Genomic DNA, 8,241 nt, shown 5'->3' with positions numbered 1-8,241 from the left:
TATAAAAATTAATAGCCCTGTAGTTTCTGCCACAGTGCACAGAGCAATTGTATTTATCAGTTCTTTCAGTCTGAAATTCACATCACTACACATACTGGATCTTGTCACCTAACGTGTGACAAGAGCGTGTCACGTTACAGCCCTACCCCCAGTGTCAGTGTGACAGCCATCCCACACTCACACATCTCCAGGAAAAACAAGATGCAGTGGTATCAGACTGTGACCTCCAGCTCTTCTTATTCCAGCAAATTGATAGAGAAATCCTTCACAGGCAGGATACATAACACACTATAACTGGAAGTTGAGCTGGACAGTCTGTGTGTAGTGTTGTGGGGTGGAATCTTTCATGACTACACTTGGGCAGGGACTCAAAATTACATATCTTCTGGCACCTTCAGCTCTATTATGTGTGTTGACATGGTGTGGGACCAGTGGTTCAACACTGACTCAGAGGGAAGAGTGCCTCATAGTGAATCACTAATGCCGTATCCTGCAGCACTCTGGTGCAGCTTTGGCAGTAAGGAAGGGTAATTACAGTGTGGTTACTATGACTGATTTTTTAGATGCTTTTATGCATACCTCAGGCATGTCAATAGGTAAAATGTAGTCAGCTTGCTTAGAAACACCCAAGTGCCTTAAGTATATTATTTTCTACTACAAAACTAGGCATGCAAGCAGAATCCTATTAGACAAAAACATCCAACTGAATACAGCATCCTGAATTACTCTGTCTTTTTCACATGCACATTTACACAAACAGAAGTATGAATAGTTGGATTTTTGGGCGGTCCTGTGTGGAGCTACGAGTTGGAGTCAGTCCTTGCGGGTTCCTTCTATGATTTTATCATTCTCTCAATGGAAAACTACAAGTTGGGTTGTTTTTTTGTTTTGTTTTGTTTTTTGGGTTTTTTTTTTTTTGGCCTGCAAAGGGTAGTGAAAAACTATACATTAAAAATGTTTCCCTTACAATAGAGATACCAATCTGCTGTTTTTCTGAACTCTTGATGAGCTCAAACAAGGAGGTGTGACAGAGTTATCAGCTGTACTCCCTCAAGTGGACCACACAGAATTCCCTGAGGGCGTTCAGGGCAGTCCCAGGTCCTTTGTGTCAAGGGGACACAGGTAGGCTGGGCCAAGGTACGCATTGGGGCCAAGCACTGAGGCCAAGGTACGCAGAGGCAAAGCTTTAAGATAATTGTACTGCTTGCCACTTGTCTTGCATGTTGTCACTCGTAAGATACAAAACACCAAGAAAGCATCATTATTGGAAACTTATTTTGTATGACAATGTGCCCGCGTGATCATTTATAGGTATTTATGCCACTTCTCTCCTTTTCCTTCCCTTTCACATCCCTTTTCCCCACTTTCTGAGGATTTTAACATCTCCATAAGATAATCATTGTGGGGCCAGCATTCGTCCTGGTCACCTCAGCACAGCGCAGAGTGCACACATCCCCAGGCATTGCTTCAGGCTGTCTGCAGGCTCAGCCGGGCACCACTGCTCACACTCAGTTCGTGCTTCCAAGGCTCTTTTTGCCAGCACGAGGAGCAGGCACTGCTTCCTTTGAGGACAGAGATAAGATTGCCGACAGCTTGAAAACGCTGTGAAGGTCATACAGATGTTCCCAGCTGGGATGTTTGACAGTTTAGTCTGCTAAGGTAAGGGATGTCCTCCTAACTCCTAATAAATGAATTTGCCTGTTGCTTGTTATTTGTTTTTGGGCAAGCTGTTCAAGTGTCGCGGTTTCTTCACTTGTCCACCTGCACGTGGGGCCCTTCCCACTCGCTACGAGAATGGGATAAGGATTCCGTGTTTCAAATATCCACGCTATAATCGACGGGAGAGGTCTCAGCTACTTCGCGTTACGCTCGGACCGGGGAAACTACCGTAAGGCCGGAGGGGCAGCGCCGGTTAACCCAGCAGCTCCGCGGCTCCCGAGCTCAGATGCCCGCACCCAGCCCCACCCCCACCCCCCGCACCCAGCCTCACCCCCAGCCCCACCCCACCCCCAGCCCCAGCCCCGGCTCCGCCACCTGCGGCGCTCCCGGGCCCGGCCTCGCGCGCGGGGCGGAGCTCCGCCCCCACCTCCCCTCCGGCCCCGCCCCCGGCACGTGACGCGGGTGACGCCGCCGTGCCCGGGAGCTGACATTCGACGCAGGGGTCGCGCCGCGCGCGGCGGGCAGGGCAAGGCAGGGCAGAGCGCGCGCGGCCGCCGCCGACACCGCAGCCGGGCCCGCGCCGCCGGGACAGGTGAGGGGCCGCGGGGCCGCGCCTCTCGGGACGGCGAGGAGCGGGTGGGGGAGGGGCGGGGGGCAGCGCGGCGCCGGCGGTACCGCGGGCGGTTGCCCTGAGGCGGGCCGAGCGCGCGGCCGCGCCCCCTCCCCGGCCCCCGCCGCCATCCCCCGGGCGGGGCGGGCTCGGTGCGGCCCCGCACCGCCGGGCCGAGCGCCTTATGCAACCGCCTCACCTGGGCGGCCGCGCCGCGAACAAAGGGGCTCCGGGCAGCGCTGCTGGGACCGCCGCCCCGCCCGCCCGCTCCCTCCGCTCCCTCCGCTTCGGGGCCGCGGCCGCTTTGAATCGCTCGAGCGGCGCCGGGGGGGCTTGGGGCTGCGGGGTCGTTTGTGGGGGGCAGCGGGGCCGGGGCGCTGACAGCCGTGGCCGGGCATCGCCTGCCGTGAGTCAGGGAGCAGCGAGCAGCGCTGCGTGGTTACTGATTAAGCCTTTAATTTTTAAGGAAGTCCGAGCCGGGAAGCCACTTTACATCGCAATAAGCAGCGGATTGCTAACCCGAGCAAACAGGGATTAGGCTTGCTTTTAAAAGCTCCTAACTCGCCTGTTCTGCCCGGTTTGTTTGTGTCTTTGCACCCATTTCCGTCCAACTGCCGCGCGCACACGCGGGGCGGCGCGGAGGTGTGCGGGGCTCTGCGGGCCCGGTGCTGAGCAGGGGCTGCTGACGCCGCTGCCCCCGGGGGAACCCAGCGGGGCTGTCGGCTCCCGATAAGAAACGATCCCGGTTTAGCGCTGGTAATTGAGTTTATTTCTGCGGCAGTACCGCAAAAGGCTCCGTGTCGGTAGTGGGCGAAGTTTGATGCTGAGAATGGAAAAAAGACCGTGCGAGGTGACTGCTGCTCCTTTGTAGGACGCGGGAACGAGGTCACAGGAGGGATCTGAGAGCCTCATTTGATAACTGAGATCCATTCATATTATAAAGTAAATAACTACTGAGCCATAGCAAGTAAGGGATTATTATTTTTTTTTCCTCAGGAGAAATATAAACAAAAAAGACATAATCTCAAATGACATTTTTCCTTAATTACCTGATTATATAAGATCAGAAGAAAATACTGTGGTTGATAAACTGAGGGGAGTTGGGGAGCTCCTGTTGTATACTCCTGATTTTTATTTCTTATTGTGTTCTGAGATAATGCTGGAACGGAGAGTGACCATAGCTAATGTGTATATACTGTGATTTTCTAAGCTCCCATCCATGGGCCATGCTTTTTTCTCTTCCTGTTAGCGTATGCTTTGGGGTCACTGAGGACTGGGTGCTTATAGCAGATGAAGCTGTAGAGTTTCAGTTGCATTAAAGAGGCCAGCTGCTGAAGTAGGAAGATATCAAAACAAACCACTGCAAGGAGGGCTGAAGTTGCTGTTGCAGTTATTCAGGTTTGATTAGAAAAGATCCCAGTTTGTTTGGAAGTGTGCAAATACAATCTTGTATTAGTAACAAAGCTAGGCTTAGGCTGGCATGGGAGGACTGCTGAGCTCTGCACGTAGCTCCCACCCTGAGGAGGTGTTGGAGGGCGGGCAGTGGGCAGGGTGGGGCTGACCTCAGCAAACGGCGGGTGCTGGCCCTGTGCTGCCTTTGCTGAGTAAGGGCTGGGAGCAGGTCCCATCGGAAGCCTGTGTGCTCTGTGCCAGGAGATCAAGCATGAGATCCTTGACCCAGTGCTTCTGTCAGCATGGCTGGGGCTGGGTTGGTGCCGGTCTCTGTGCTGGTAGGCAGCTGGTGGGTGGATGGGTGTCTGTTATGGCAAACGTGTTCTGTGTGAATGTGTTTCTTGTGGGCTTGTGGCCCACCTTAAATTAGTTACCCTGTACCATTTGGGTTTCACTTCTGAAAATGTGGTCTGAATCTTTCTTTGTTGTTGTTGTTGCTCACAAAAACATTTTCCCATGTTTTTGTTGTCACTGAGCTTTGTTGTTATTAATCTGTTAAGCAGACATTGTTAGAATCATAGAATAGCTTGGGCTGTAAGAGACCTTAAACCATCACTTCCAGCCCCATGCCATGGGCTGGTTCCCACCCAGCAGCTCGGGCTGCCCAGAGTGCCATTCAACCCAGCCTTGAGCACCTCCAGGGATGGGGCACCCACAGCCTCTCTTGTGCCGCAGTGCCAGGGCCTCCCTGCCCTCTGAGAAAATAATTTCCTCCTAACATCTAACCTAAATCTCCTCTTTTAGATTAAAGCCATTTCCATGTGTCCTGTCACTATCATAACATGTAAGAAGTGGATTTCCTTCCTGCATATAAGCTCCCTTTGGGTGCTGGGAGGCCATGATGAGCTTTCTGTGGAGCCTTCTGTAAGCTAAACAAGCCTAGCTCTCTCAGCCTTTCTGTGTAGGAAGGGTGCTGCAGGCCTCTGATCATCTTTGTGGCCCTTTTCTGGACCCACTCCAGCAGCTCCATGTCTTGTGCTGAGGGCCCCAAACCTGGACAGAGTACTGCAAATGGGGCCTCATAGGTGCAGAGCAGAGGGGGACAGTCCCTTCCCTCTCCCAGCCCTCTGTCTTTTGATGCAGCCCAGGATGCAGTGGGCATTCTGGTCTGCAAGCACGTGCTGCTGGCTCATGTCCAGCTTCTCTCATTCGGCAGAATCCCTAAGTCCTTCTCCACAGGGCTGCTTTCAGTGAGCTTTTCTCTCAGTCTGCACACATATCTAGGATTGCTCTGACTCAGGCATAGCATCTTGCTCTCATCTTTGTTGGACTTCGTTAGGTTCACATGGGCCCACTTTTCAATCCTATGTAAGTAAAGACTTCAAGATATTAAAAGTTGCAGACATCCTCTGTGGAAGTAGATCTCTTTTTTGCGCTTGTCATCCTCCAGTTAGGGTAGCTCAACATTCTTTACCAAAGTGGAAATCATCCAACCTTAGCAGAAGTAGTAAAATAGAAGCCACAAAGGCTACAAGGCCCGACCCACTGTGTGATTGCAATTGTTGATTTGTAGCACCGAAGTCACAGACTCCAGTGGCATTACTGCTCACTTGTGTCCTGGTTACTGTGTGCCTGCTGCAGCTTGGCTCTGAGCCTGTGTGAGGACAGCCCTACCACTGACCCTGGGCTGCGGGGACCTCAACAGCAGCTGGCTGCAAACCTGAAGTGCTAGTGTTAACTGAACAGTGAGAAAGGTTCCCCACCTGTGCCATTGGTGTTCTGCTCCGTGGAGGCGGAGGAGCAGAGCGGTGCTTGATCCTGATGATGTGATCTATTTATACAACTGTCTTAGCGTTCTGGCCTGCCACAGAATGCAACTGCTTTCTTTTTCATCGTGCATTCCATGTTACCAAATACTTGCTATTGACTTGATAATTTTGCAGCCTGGCTGAAAGAAAGCCTTTTCTCCTAGTGAGAGAGGGCTGAGCTTACAGAATGATTTTTGTAGCTATTGTAGTTTATTTAACTTCCATTTCTTTAAATCGTGTTAACTTTTCAAAGCATAAGTACAACTTATGTTGAGCATATCTATCTTGAAAAGGTGTTTAGCATGCATTTTCACTAAATAGTTAAACAAAATAGGCAAGAAAATGAAAATGTCAAGCTTTTAAACGCTTGGTAGCCCCTGGGAAACCATTGCTATGCATTCTTTTGTTTTGCTTCTGTATGGGAGAAGGAAAGGCAGTGCGAGTGGATTGTCTTCCTAATTTTTCATTCCCAAGGCAGTGTACCTTCATGGTAACCTGTAACTCAGTTGCTTATGTTTTTCTGGTCTGTGACCTTGAAGCTGTGAAAGGGATTGGTACCAGTGCTGGGGAAGTGTTGGGAGGAGTCTGATTTAGTTACAAGGAAGAAAATATCATTTCGTATGGGAGTGGGAAAGGCTGCGATGTGGCATGTTTACTTGCTGCTGGTGTTGCTGAACAGATGCAGGGCTGCATTTAAAAATACCTGTTAGTGCTGAATGGCAGGAGGGCTGGTTGTTCTGTGCAGAGACTGTAAGCTCTAATCCTGTGAATGTCAGGGCACTGTTCTATGGGGGAGAGAATAGAAGAGGAGAGGAAACCCATCTCACACAATCTGAGCATTATTTCCTACTCTGTGTTCCTCTCGTTGCCAGCTTTGTTTGCATGTGGCACCATCTTTCTTTCTGCCAAGTCCTTTAATAATATTGTAATCCTGATCTTGTGACTCCATTTAGAGTCTTGTAAACAACTGTGGCTTTAAGGCTACCTGTAGGAAATGTGTCCCGGCTGTGGAAACGGTCAACAGGAGAAATAAAGACATTATTTAAATCAAGGTGGTTGTTTCTAAGCTTTGTAGTTGAACTTTCAGGTATTTTCTTAGAGTTAAGTGGGGAAAAATCATTTATTGAAGGATTGGTTTGAATAGCTGAAATGGTGGAAGGAAAACTGCAGAACTGTTCAGGGTTTTTTGCTTCAGCTCTCTGCACAAGCCTCCTTTGTTGTTGTTTCTGCACTTAGTCCCTATTATGGTCTGCATCTGTGTGCCTGCATGGAATTGCATTAGTTCCACTGAGTTACAGGGTAAACACTGCAGATCTCATCATGAAGTCTCAACTTGCAGAGCAGCAAATTTCTGAATTGTTTTTGTCATTCATGAAATGTTTTGTTTCCTACTTATTTGTTAGTCTCTGGGGGTTCATACAGCAGCTTTTTACAGGGATTCTTCTAAATGCTATTTGAATGTTAGAGATCTCACCCATATCAGCTTCTTTTTTTTCCCCCTCAGATTAAGAAATAGTATTTTTCATGTTCCTTTATTAAGCTGTTCTTGTTGTAAGTTGCTAAGACTGGTGCTTACCAACTCAGCGATTATGATGTTAGGTGATTGTAGAGGAGAAACTGTAACTCATGGATGTGTGTACTGTGATAGTTGGCTGGGCTGTCAGGTGCTGTAAGTCCAAACGCTACACTTCCATGTATTCTTGTTATGAGACTTCACCTGGAGCACTGCCCTCCTGGGGAGTCGGTGCAGGAGAGACATAGGCCTGTTAGAGTGCGTCCAGGGAAGGACCACAGAAATAACCCAAGGAATGGAACAGCTCTCCTACGAGGACGGGCTGAGAGCTGGGGCTGTGCAGCTGCAGAAGAGAAGGCTGCAGGGAGACCTGAGAGCATCTGAGAGACCTGAGTATCTGCAGAGGGGCTGCTGTGGCAGGACAAGGGGAAATGGTGTCAAACTAAAAGAGGAACATTTAGATTTGGATATAAGGGAGACTTTTTTTTTTAACAGTAACAATAAGGGTAGTGAAGCACTGGAACAGGCTGCCCAGAGATGTGGTGGAAGCCCAATCCTTGGAGACACTGAATGCCAGGCTGGACGAGGCTCTGAGCACCCTGATCTGGCTATGGATGTCACTGTTCATTGCAGGGGTGTTGGACCAGATGGCCTTTAAGGAATCATAGAATCCTGTGAGGTGGAAGGGAACTTTAAAGGTTTCTGTGGTTCTGATAATATTGTTTTATTGATTATGCGTTTTTGGTTTTGATTCATCATCCTGTGTAATTATTGTTGTTTATAATGTTTTTTATTTTTATCAAGTTTTCAATGATGTAAATATTGCTAAAAGTCTATTAAGAGCAAAGTAAGCGTGTAGAATTTAAGCCACTAAAGCCAAAGTATCTTGGAAACTTAAAATACTTTTAAATATTATGTTATGCTAGCAATTTCTAGAAGTGACTCAGAAGTCCAAATGCCTGGCCAGATGTAGGGGCAGCAAAGCCAGCAGATTGCACAGCTCTTGCATCTCAGCACAGGTTGGTAGGGGCCTTACACAGTGCATGGGTTCAGGATAGCCAGCCTGTGCTGAGCTGGGTTGCAGCACTGGAGGAAGAATGAAGGATTTTGTACAGAGTTCTCAGTGCTGTGAAGCAACTCTTGAACCGAAGAATAACTCAAAGTAAACAAATAATAATCTTCTCTTTAAAATATTTTGATTAAAACCAGAATAATGGCAGTTTCTTGAGAAATTAATCCTGTATGTAAGCAAGAGAGAT

General features: G+C 49.0%; 1 protein-coding gene across 4 annotated transcripts in view; it reads left to right on the top strand.

Moving 5' to 3' along the window:
* Nucleotides 1–2,131: 2,131 nt before the first annotated feature.
* The window catches only part of ARHGAP12 (Rho GTPase activating protein 12), a 73,633-nt gene continuing 67,523 nt past the window's right edge, over nucleotides 2,132–8,241 (top strand). For all 4 annotated transcript variants that reach the window (XM_065731464.1, XM_065731463.1, XM_065731461.1 and 1 more), the window contains exon 1: nucleotides 2,132–2,251. The gene's annotated coding sequence lies outside the window, so the exon portion shown is untranslated. The remainder of the gene's footprint in view (nucleotides 2,252–8,241) is intronic.

The sequence above is a fragment of the Cyrtonyx montezumae genome, unplaced genomic scaffold (genome assembly GCF_038088225.1).
Source record: "Cyrtonyx montezumae isolate F1298 unplaced genomic scaffold, pur_monq_1.0 scaffold_14, whole genome shotgun sequence".
NCBI classification, from domain to species: domain Eukaryota; kingdom Metazoa; phylum Chordata; class Aves; order Galliformes; family Odontophoridae; genus Cyrtonyx; species Cyrtonyx montezumae.
Note: the sequence above shows the minus strand (reverse complement) of the source record. Positions and strands in the feature narration are given on the sequence as shown.